Genomic DNA, 12,440 nt, shown 5'->3' on the forward strand with positions numbered 1-12,440 from the left:
GCAAGCATGGAAAGCAGTGAAGCAAGTGCATTGGCCAGGGGATGCACGATGAGCCAGGCATATGAGAGGCCTGCTCACAGACCTTGCCCGTACCAAAAAGCAAACAGCAGAAGTTCTTCCTCTACATAAGGGGCAAGAAAACACAGTGATTAACTAAAAGGCTTTGAAGTCAGGGGCATCTAAGTTTGAATTTGGGCTCTCCCCACCATTAGCTTTCTTGCCGTATCAACATTAGGTTCAGAAAGGTTCACTTTCTGAGTTTTGGTTTCATCATTTACACAATGGACAAATTATTGGCATGTACTCTTGAGGGTCTTTCTGAGGAATAATGAAGTACTGTGGGTATTAACAATTATTGTCACACACACAGACACTCACACACAAATGGAAAAGAGAGAACAGAAATGAAGAAATTAAGTTTGATGGAATTTAGAGAAAAGTAAAGTTTTTGGAGCAAAGGGTGTAATGATAAAATAAGAAGCTAGAAAGAAACTATCAAATTACACAACTCTTGGTTTTCCCTTTATTGCTTTTTTGTTTTCTTTTTTTGTACTACACGGGTTGCAGAAGTCTTTTTTTTTTTTTTTCCCTTCAACATTAAAGCAGTGACAGCAATGATTATTCCTAAGCACATGTCTGCATAAAAAGCCACACTATGGAATATTTTACTTTCCCTGTAAATATCCTCATAACCTTCTCATAAATAAATGGGCTAGAGTCAAGTAAGCTGGGCTAAATCCCTCCCTTACTGTTTGGACTATTCCCAAATCATTCATCATGGACACCAGAGGATGAGGGCTTCTCTGTGGCATATATCTTAGGGAGGTCTGGCAGGGTTAAAAGAAAGAGACAAAGGAGGCTATGCTCAAATATCCAGGGCATTGTTGCCAATCTGATGCTTAAAAAAAAAAATGCATGCACAGCATACTTTTGTCAATAAATCCTCTAGGTGCTTACACTGAAGGTGGTGAAAATTGCTTAGGTGGTTCAAAATTGTATCTGGAGCTTTTTGCAGTCCATTGTTCTGACGAGTGAAGATGATCTCTAGATCCTAAACTCAGTGACCTCCGAGAATTGCCAGTAGTTTTCTATTGGATTAGAACGGACTATTACAATTTGAGTGGTATCTATTTCAATTCTACCATTATTTCTGAGCAAGGAGGATGATCTTGTGCAGGGGAACTGGGCCAGTTTTAGGGCAAAAATATACTGGTCCAAGGGAAACTATGCATGTTGCATAAGAGTCACAAAATCCATGATAGATTGCTCTGTACAATTGCTCTTAAGTCTGCCTAGGATTCCATGTCCTATTTTAAACCTTTGAAATGAAACGTTTTGCCATAGGGTTCTCAATGAGAGGAAAGGGTAAAGGAAAGATAGAAAGTAAGGCTGAAGCAAGACAGCACATCTGTTATGGTGTGAATGGCTCTTAGAAAATCTCTTCCTTTCACTCAAAAACGTCTTATTGTTAACTGTTTTATTTGGGGGTATAAAATTATTTATGGGGTTTAGAGTAGAAGGCCACCATGTTTTATCTTTTCCTGGCTTCTATGCTTGAGAACAATTGCCAAATTGTGGTTGTGTCAGGAAGACTTTAAGTGAAAAGCATTTTATGATTTTCCTTAATTAAACATGATCAAAGGTGTCCTTAGAGCATTTGGATGAGCATTTTCCTAGTTATGTGGCACTGTCTATATTCTTTTAACATAGCCATTGGCTCGATGAACCTGTTGTTGGTTCCAGAGTTCCTTCTTCTATGAACAACCAAAATTTTCCACTCTTTGAAATTTAGTGTTTTACTATACACAGATGAAACACACCTGTTTCTGATATACAACCACTTTCAATTCTTGTTAATTGTGAAAAATTCATGAAATGGATAAAAATCTGTATTCCCCTTTCTGGTGTAAAATATATTTGGAGCTTCACATTGTCTATTAAAAAACAGTGAGCACCTACTATGTGCATGGAAGGCACTATGAAATTCAACAAATCTGAAAATGTTCATTGAGCACCTACTTTGGGCCAGGCTCTCATGCACCGTCTGAAAGGTGGGCTATGAAAACAAAAAAAGAAAACCAGAAACAAACACCAATAACAAGCAGAGAAGAAGGGGGTGGGTTGACGTTTAAACAGGATGACCAGAGAACTTAGTACTGGGGGAAATAAGATTATAATGGGAAAATATGAAGAAAGATGGATAAAAAAATGAGGGTGCAAAAAAATATAGGTTGTTGGGGAAGATCTTTCCCAACAGAGGGAGCCACAAAGGCCTTGAGGTGGAGGAACAGTGAACACTTGAAGAAAAGAGGCCAGTGATGCCGTAACTGAACACCTGGGGTGGGAAGAAGCACAGGATGAGTTCATAGAGGTAACAGGGAGCCAAATTATATAGGGCCTTGTAAGCCATTGTAAAGACTCTGGTTTTTACCATGAGCGAGATGGGAGCCTTTGGAGGGGTTGAATAAGAGAAGACATTACCTAAGTTTAAATAATACTTAAATCAGGATGGTTGCTCTCTTGAAATAGACGCACAAACGCGCGCACACACACACACGGTAGGATGTGAGACAAGAGAAACCAGTTAGCAAGCCACTGGGTATCCCGGATGAGAGATAATTATGGCTTGGATCAGGGTCATAGACATGAAATGATGAGAAGTAGTCAGATTCTGAATATATTTTGAAAATAGAACCAGCAGGATTTGTTGAAAGATTGTATGGATGAATTAAGAGAAAGAGATGAATCAATGATTCTAAAATGCCGGTTGCCATTTACTGAGGAGGGGAAGGTAAAGCAAGTTTGGGTGGGGCGGGGCGGGGGGATATTACAATTTCTGTTTTGGACACATTTCATGTGAGATGCCGAGTGAGGAGGCAGGTGAAGATGATTCAGCAGCACGCAGGTGGAGATAACCATCTGGAGTTGAGGGAGAGATCCAGACTTGATACATACATTTGGGAGTCATCAACATTTAGATGATACTTAAAGCTGTAAAATTCTGTAAGATCATCTTGGGAGTGAGTGGATATTGATCAAGTTAAAAAAGCAAGCTTCACTACATCGTGAAGAGTCCAGACTGAGGAACTAAAACCAAAAGAGAGGGAGAGAAGGAGGGAGGGAAAGAGTGAGAGGCCAAGAAGAAATGGCCAATGAGGGAGGAGGAGAACTGAGAAAGCATGATGTCCCAGAAGCCAAGTGAACAAAAATAGAAAAGAGTGAGGATTATACTTTTTGATATACAGAAACAATTCTTTACCTTATAAGGAAGATATAATGATATAAAAATATTCCAAATTTAGTACCGTGAGTGGTAAGTGCTACAAAAGATCTGTATTCCAACTGCTACAGTCACACACAGAAGGGACTTCCTGACCCTCAGTTCATGGGAGGCCTGCATGAGGCAGGTGGCATTTAAACCCAATGTTGAGAGATGTATGGAAATTTGACAGGTAGAAGGGGAGGAAGAGAGGACAGTTATATCAGAGGGAACATCTTAAAAAGAAGCTCAGAGAAGGGAAAGAACAAGGTATATTTAAGGAACAGGGAGTAGTTCAAGCTGGCCTGGGTGTAGAGGATGTATAGCCTACTTTCTGCACACCTCTAAGGCAGGTGATGTTCAAATTTTGCTATGTGGTTTTTGGTTTTGTTTTTTATTACCTCTCCAAAAGCAATGGGTATAAGAAGTCTTAACACAACCTTGAAACTTTTTCAATCCTTTCCCCCAGTCTAACTAACTCTTACCTACCAAATCTTATATTTTCATTTGTAAATATGGTAACAGTCATAGAAAACATCTGTATCTGTTTATCATCTGTGGAGTTCTTGTTCTGTGTAAACTCTGGTGGGAGGAAAAACGATTAAGAAATATGCAAAAATATTTATTGTACTACGAGTCCCTACTGTGTTTCAATTCTGAAGTTGGGAGGAAGAAGTTAGAGAAATAGGAAAAAGATAAGGTTCACTCTGAACAGTTGCATAAATTTATGAGGGCAGTCTGCCTTAATGGTTGGAAAATAGAACATTCATTCTATAGATTTGGAGTTTGGCCCAGCATAATCTGACCTATGCTCCAGTTCCATGGAGACGAGAAAGTTGTGTTGCCTGCAACCATATACAGAATTCCTTAAAAATAACAGTCTTTATCTCTGGGGTCTGATCAACTCATGGCACTGAAGAGAGAAAGAGATAGACACATGAGGAGGAATCACATGAGATTTTATTTTCAGTAATAGACAGGAAATATATTAATAGATTCCATCCCTCAAAAAAATGAACATGGTAAATTTTCTTACAGATTTTTTTTTTTCCTTGTGGTAAGCAGGCCTCTCACTGTTGTGGCCTCTCCCGTTGCAGAGCACAGGCTCCGGACGCGCAGGCTCAGCGGCCGTGGCTCACGGGCCCAGCCACTCAGCAGCATGTGGGATCTTCCCGGACCGGGGCACGAACCCGTGCCCCCTGCATCGGCAGGTGGACTCTCAACCACTGCGCCACCAGGGAAGCCCTCTTACAGACTTTTTAATGTGAATTTTAATTTTAGGGCCAATTGCACAAGTTTTTTCCCCCATCTTTGTATTGCCAATGGCACAGCGGGATGAACAGAGAACCTATTATCCAATTCAAACTCAGACACCAATTTAAGCCCCCGGTCTCTTTGCTCCTCATGGGTCTCATTTGCAAAATTGAGGGAGAGGACACTGGTATATAATAAAGTGGGAAAGACTGAACGCTTTGGAGTCATACAGATTTAGTAGCTATATGATGTTGGGCAAGCTACTGACTGTCTGAATTGCAGTTGTTAAACTGCAAATTAGAGAGAATAACAGCTCTCACACAGTGGTGTGATGAGGATTAAAAGAAATCATGTAGGGAAAACTTCTGGCACATAGTACACCCTCAATAAATATTCATTTCCTTCCTTCTTTTAACTTGAGCATTTCAGTTCCAATATAATGTCAAGCCCTAATTTTGGGGAAAACTTTTTGAGAGAAATTACAGAGTTTACCACTATTAGTCGTTTTAAATTTTTAAAAATTGGCATCCAGTCTGTTTCAGAAAATAAGACAGCCTCTATCTTTAGGGTAAAAATAATTTGTAGGGAGCACGTACTACATGAACAGTGAGGAGAAAACTGGTATTCCCCTCAGGAGAAAATTTAAGATTATTTGGGAAAAGAGAGGATGGAAGGAAGGGAGGAAGGAAGTTAGTTGATAAATAGTTTTAAAGCCTATAAATTAAAAATGAATCAAGTAAGAGAAAGAAAGGTATTTGTTCTGCTGCCCTTCCCATCAAGATGGGTTAGGTATCAGGGCTGGCATGACACAGACATCTTTCTTGTTCCTAAAACAGAAAAAAAAAAAATCTTTTATGAAAGTAAGTGAGTTTACAGCAGGAATGTCAGCTCAGTGAATGATTCAGTGCTCTATGTAAGTGGATATATACTTTACTACTTTGACCTTTCTGTATTTTTCATATTTTTCCTGACAACATATTGCAACCATTCCTTTCAGTTAGCAATTAAAGTCTAATTTGCAGCTGCCTTTATAAAACCAAAGCTTCCCTGCAACAAATGAAAATGTTCAAGTCCTCTCGTTTGATCTCTAGTATCATACAGTTCGGTATTTCAGACATATAAAATGCCCAGAGCACGAAAAAAAAAAAACACAGTAAATAGTCACCGTCCCTTAGCACTGTCCGTTACTCAATGTTTCAGTTTGTCATACAGTATGAAATATAAATGCAGAAAAAGAGGAAGGGAGACACAGAAGTAATTTATGCCTGTCTAGAAAGTTTGGCACTGCAGCTCCAAGTATAGGGAGCCATTTACAGGAGAAAAACCGTAACCAGAGAATATGGAAGTGTAGAAGATGAGATCATCCACCAGCAGCAATCTTTCAAATTCACAGACACTTTCGGATTCATGAGGTGAGAATAAGCAGTGCAGAGAACTGTGAAGTTCATTTGTAGTGTGTGGCTTTGTTAACACGCACTCTCAAGCTGCTCTTGTTATGAGATGGTGGTCGAATAGTAAGTGAAAAAAAAAAATCAGTATGGAAAATATCCCCATTAATTGGAAATAATAATAGTGTTACACATAAAAAAGTGAAAGGACTATATGTAACTTGAAAGTGTTATTTAAAAGAGAAAAAATATGTAAATTTAGCAGAAGCTTGTACCAATCATTTAAAAAAAAATGTTTACCTGAACTTTTAAATGATTAATTTGAATTAATTTCAATTTATCTGAATGCATTTGTCTTCTACTAAGCATGGTCAAAATTTGTCTTGAAACACTGTTTTTTTTAAACTAAACATTTTCTTCAAGGCAGAATTAAATCTATCAACGATTTAATACAGACAAGAAAAGTAATTTATGGAATGAAACAATGATCCAATGATCCATGCCTTTCTTACATTTCTCTCACTAAGCCCCACATAGATGTTATTTCAATTTCAAAATCAGAAGAGGGAAATGCCCAATATGTCTTAGTAGTTTCTCTAGAAACCGGCAAATCAAAATCTAGGAATCAAATGATGAGTCTTTAAGGTGTTTCGGGGTGAGAGAAGGAAGGGGAGGTAGCATCAATATGGCTTTTGGGGTCTGAGTGTGTACCAGAAAAATTAGAATACCGTGCATCTATAAAGTGTCACTTATTCTGAAAGACTTGTCTAGCAATTCAGAAATTTTAAAAGTAAACATTTGGGCTAACAAAAATACACAGGTATAATAATAAACATGATTAAATTAGGGGTAAGATCAGGAAAATCTAAAAGGATACGTAAGGACCTTAGCTGTATAGACCAGAGCTTTTCAAATTTTAAAGTGCACACAAATCGCTTGGGATCTCATTAAAATACAGATTATGAATCCGTTAGTTTGGGGTGGGACCCAAGATTCTTCATTTTTCATGAGCTCCCAGGCCATGCCAATGCTGCTGGTCTACGGACCACACTTTATGTAGCAAAGCCCCAGATCATGAAAAAGGAAGAAGGTTTATCCTAGAAATTGCATCTAGAGAAGTGTGAATATCATATGATCTTTCTGACCAACCCATTCCCACTCTGTTATTTTCAATGGAATTTACTCTAGAAAACATAAATGAAAGTAACATATTCAAATAAACACAATGTGATATTCTACTAAGGTAAATATATGAATTACTTAGTTCTCAAAAGGGCCTGTGAAGTAAAGACTTTTATTATCTTCACTTTATGGAAAAAGAAACGGCCTTGGGGAATTGAACTAATCAAGTCAAAACCACATCTGCAGGATTTAGAAACAGTTCTGAATTTGGCAAATCTTACTCCAGAGCCTAAATATTTTTGTCAGTTTTACTACAATTGTCAAGATTGCCCTATTGCATTCTTAGTAATCTTGCAAACAAAGCACTAGACACAAAAGATACAGTAGGGATACAATGGTGTATGAACGTTGGGCTATACCATCTTCATTGACAGCTTCTACAACAGGAGTCACTCAAGAATAACTGCTCTTGACATTAGAGATCTTACATGTGTGGTGAATAGCAGCCTTGATGCAATAAATAATGTTTCAAGAACCAGAATGAGAATGAGAGATGAGAACAAAATACTGGATTAAGCTCCTTACGCTAAAGAGTGGACAAGAGTGGATTCTAGATAAGGACATACTGGAGGCTCCACAGCCCTGAACATATGGGATTACCACTAAAGCTCTGCATCAGAAAAAATAGCCCTTAGATTTTAGAATCCCTAAGTGACTTTTACTCTATGAAGGGTACACTATTGAATATTTTATGCATTCTGTTATTTTTAAAGGGTATAATCCTTCCCCTAACGTGTGCTGGCCCCAGGGTCTTTGAACAAGTCTAGACCAGAATTAATTAGGAGCCATCATTTTCATTACAAGTATGTTATAATTATGTCTGCTTATTTCACACTGTTCAATATACTCCCTCCTGGTAAACTACAGCACAAGGCCTTTAGCACCTGTTGCTTATTTCTGCCAGACTGAAAATATTCCTTTCTCTTTATTATTCGTGTGCAAGGCTAAGATGAACTTGCCAAGAGTTGTCATTCTTGAATGCACCTGCCAAGCGTCAGATACTTTAATAGGTGAAATGCTTATAGCATATGCTGTGTTTGCCGCAGCTTCCAACTTCCAGTGCCCAGTATTTCACAAGAGACTGAATATATTCAGGATGACCCATCCACTCCTTGATACATGTGTATGTGACCATATGCCCATGCGTATACAACACACTTATATAACACACACCCTCAGGTTAGCTTTAGCTGAGAATATATCTTACAGTAATTTACTACCTTATATCTTCAACTTTTTTTAAAAAAAGAATAAATCCCTTGGACTATACTTACTGATTTGCTGGCAGTTGCTTTCATGGCATCAGTCTGTGTACTAAAAAATAAAAAAAATAAAATTGAGTTTTGGGCTACAAGGTAGCACCCTACGTCCTGTTTTGATACGTTCTTTGCTTTCCTTTTCTGAGGATGCCTAATACTTTTCCCACTCTTCTGTGAGGTCTTCAATTCATCCAGATAAGAATATTGCAAAGCTCCTGTAATTGAGGGATGGGGCCTAGAATAGAGGCATCCATCCTTGATATACTGAGGTACCCAGCAGGGTGAAGATGGAAAGGAATGCATCCCTTTTCCATGAGTTATTCAACTTTATCCTGCCAGTCTCATCCAATGTTATCAGAGGTGTGGAATGGAAGGAAGGGTAGAGAAGGTGTTCTAGAATGCTGACATGGGACTAATGCCAAGAAAGATGGAGTGATGATGGTTGTGCTTTCATAGCTTTACCACATTCCCAAGGATGAGTGAGGGCTTCCACGTTTTGTTCAGTTTCCGAGGAGCCCATGTGTTTTATGTTTACCTTCCCTGCCCGGCAGAACATTAACTTCCCTTTCCTTGACAGATATCAAAAATCCATGTAAAACTTTCCTGCAATCCACAGTAAAACCGACGTCTGCAGCCGGAAGCAGTCTTATTTCACGAGCACCCTTCTTCAGGTAACCCCAAGATAGAACAATTTAGACAATTTTCCCTTTTAAAACAGTAGAGCAAAATATTCCTAGACCTCTCTCTCCCTCTTTTTCTCCCTCACTTTCTCTCTCTCTCTCTTTTGGTTCCACTCTCCCTCCCTCTCATATATGAAAACACCATTCAGAGCTCAAGCTGCTTGATAATTAAAGAAGGAATTATACATTCTAAGGCCTTTACTATTAGAATATACATGAGTTTAGTTCACGAACAGCAAGCTTTCATGAACCAAGTGGTCAAGAACCTTGTTGATATAGCACCACCAGAATGAAACCAAGGGACCTTTCTCAGAGGAACAATTTCCCATATAAGTAAGTCTACAAACCTGTACACTGACAATTCATTACACCTTCTGGAAAGGGAGGTGTTGCTGTATAGGGCTATAGTCAAACTGGATTTTTCTTATCCTAAGTTAACTTATGCCTTGGTAACTATACTTCCTTTGATGTGATGCAGTCACAAGTGGGATTTTCTCAGAGGTTCTTGGCACACTTAATTTCTAATTGATGGCACTGATAACATAAAAACAGGATTGGGCTATACTCGAGGACAAAAAAAGATTCTTCAGGTATACTCCGAATGAGCTCATTTTATCCAGCAAAGGAACGGAAGAGCATCTGCAGGTAAGGTGACTACAACTCTACTACCTGTAAGTAATAGTGTTACTGGATCATTACCTAGGAAAACCACCCTAGAAAAAGGTCAAAGCTGGTAGCTTTCAGAGGACTCAGAAAAGCACAAAGGGGATAGAGTTCTCTTTCTTTCAGAGCCTAGGCCACTGATCAAAGAATTCCAAAGAGAATTCTGTGCAGAGTCACTGATAAAATTTAAAAGGAGATTAAAGGCCCATTTCCAGCCAGAATAATCTGAAAGCCCTGACATGTACCACTATATTGTTTGATGAACATTTCCAGAAGAATGAGATGTCCGTTTTGACCTTTGCAGTGTGAGTAACACATGTCGAAAGGAGGACAGAAGGCTTACTTTTATACAGATATCAGAAAGCTGCTCTCCTTGTTAAGAAAGCATGGCAGGCTGATTTTGTCTTTCTTTTTTCCTTTGTAATTTGAAAGTCCTCCCAGATAAACCTTTGCAGTATACAACTTGGTTTTGACATCCTGGCTTCATGCCTCTAACTGTTTATAAGTCATGCAAGGAAGTCATCTATCTTGACCAATATGGCTCAGGCATATTTTCCATGTTAATTACACATGTTTGGACTGACATTGCAGTGATACAATTTCATTTGTTTAAAACAACAGAATGGATGGCTCTTTAACTCGACAAATGTAGGTAAAAATTCTTCCCAGAGTAAATGCAACAAGTCTGGAAATTATAAAGGCACAGGCACTAGTGGCTGAAACCCCAGAGACTAAGAAGCTGATATTCTGCAATGATCCCTTATTTAGATTAAAAGCATGTTGGAAAACTACGACATAATGATCAAAAAATCATAATTATAATATATGTTAGACACTCCAACAAGATTGGTGTCCTAAAAATAATCAGCAGTTGAAAAGGAAGCAGAAGCATTTTTAACTCTAACCCAATGGAACTATTCGAATTTGGGCTGTGTTTTTGAGCAGGACCTCCACATTTTTTTACACTTACCAGAACACCAGCCGTTAACCCCGTAATGGCCAACTGCTAGTTATCACCCTACATTTGGTCCACAGCTGCATGGTTCTGCTCACTTCATTGTCATTTCAGCCCTCAGCCCATTAGATGCCTGGTGACCGCTTGCATGCAGAGGGGCCTTTGGTTAACTAAATCCCCATCAGGATCACAGCTGTTGTAAAACATTTGGTGACAAAAATACCCATGTGCAACGCATAGTAGATAAATTTGCGAGCCAATTTGAGCAAAACTTGAAAAACAAATGAGGGGACTAGTCGAATTCTCTGGCTTCTGAACTACATTTCCTCTATTTTGGGGGAATATGCTTTGTAACATTCCAGCATTCCCCTCTCAATGCGACCGATGATTGGGGCTACATTTCAGAGTGATAGGCCCAGTTAAGCAAAAATATACTTTTCCACCTTCCTTCAACTCAGCCTCAGCAGTTAGAGAATGAATGTCATGTTCAATTATTCAGACAGATTCCTGACTTTGGCATAATACTAACGTCAGTATTGTGTATTTATTCAGGATGTGCCTCAGCGTAAGACACCAAACCCTTGTTTCAGTTTCTTCCAGCCTAGCACAGTGGTTGCATATGTGCAAGTGTGTCTTACCCCCATCATGTGCAACAGCCAATGCTGCCAGGTCCCGTTCATCGCACAGAGGGCCCCGAAAGTGCTCTGTAGGTGATTATGGTTGGTGTTACAATGGTCAACCCCATGTCCGGTTATGACACTGAGAGAGTGTGCTGATTCTGCTTCACCTCGCTACCCACAAACATTTAAAAACAGGAAGAAGACAAGGAGATAAATGACCTACCCCAAAAAAATAGAATGAAGAGATCCATTTCTCGATTGTATCACTGAATGCCACTCCTTTGTCACATTTTGTCAAGATCCAAAATCAAGTAACAGATGTGATTTGAGACTCCTTTAGATCTAACTCAATTTAAACCCACAAAGGGAGAGTTGATTCTGGTTCTAACTAATCTAAAATTTGGTTTGTACATGCCTGTGTTGATTGATTGAATTCCTACCCCACACATATTCTGTTCATTCACTACATTGTTGAGATGTTGCTTAACAGTCAGGGACCTAGATTTTTCTGCTCCATTAACTCATTCAGACATGTCTTAAGCACTCACTGTGTGCCAGGCACTGAGAATAAAATATTAATAAGTCACAGTCCTGGCATGCAAGGAATCTAGGGTTCAGAGGCATATAATCTCCCAAACGTAAGAGAGGGAAGATTATTTTTTTTTTTTACCCTTCCATTAATTCTACAGTTCTCTGCTGCCATAAATTATACAAATTTATGAGAAGAAGAAGTGCCATTAGTTAGTGTTAGGTGTTTCCCCAACTTGGTGAGGTAGGAGAGAACTCATGTGTATTACCTATGCACTGATGAGTTATTGATTTCTTAGTAATGTTCATTGAGAAAAAAAGATTTTTAAAATTTTGAAACGAAAAATTATCAGGTAGATATCTGGAGCACAACCAATGTATTATGTGCATGGAGTATAAAATACAATTTATACATTCTAGCTTTAAAGAATTTAAGTCAGGGAAAACAAGATTATGACAAATAGTTTAAAAACATAATTGTGTGTGTATGTCTATATATCTATGTAAGATGTGAAAATTTATGTATAGGAGAGCTCTTGGTATAGAACGGTCAAGGCGAACTTAATTAGTTTAGAGTCTCATAATCTAAATTATGTTGCTGCACTTCATGATATTTTACAGAGGGTCCCATCCATCCATAAGATATAGCACT

The sequence above is a fragment of the Kogia breviceps genome, chromosome 9, assembly GCF_026419965.1.
Source record: "Kogia breviceps isolate mKogBre1 chromosome 9, mKogBre1 haplotype 1, whole genome shotgun sequence".
NCBI lineage: Eukaryota > Metazoa > Chordata > Mammalia > Artiodactyla > Physeteridae > Kogia > Kogia breviceps.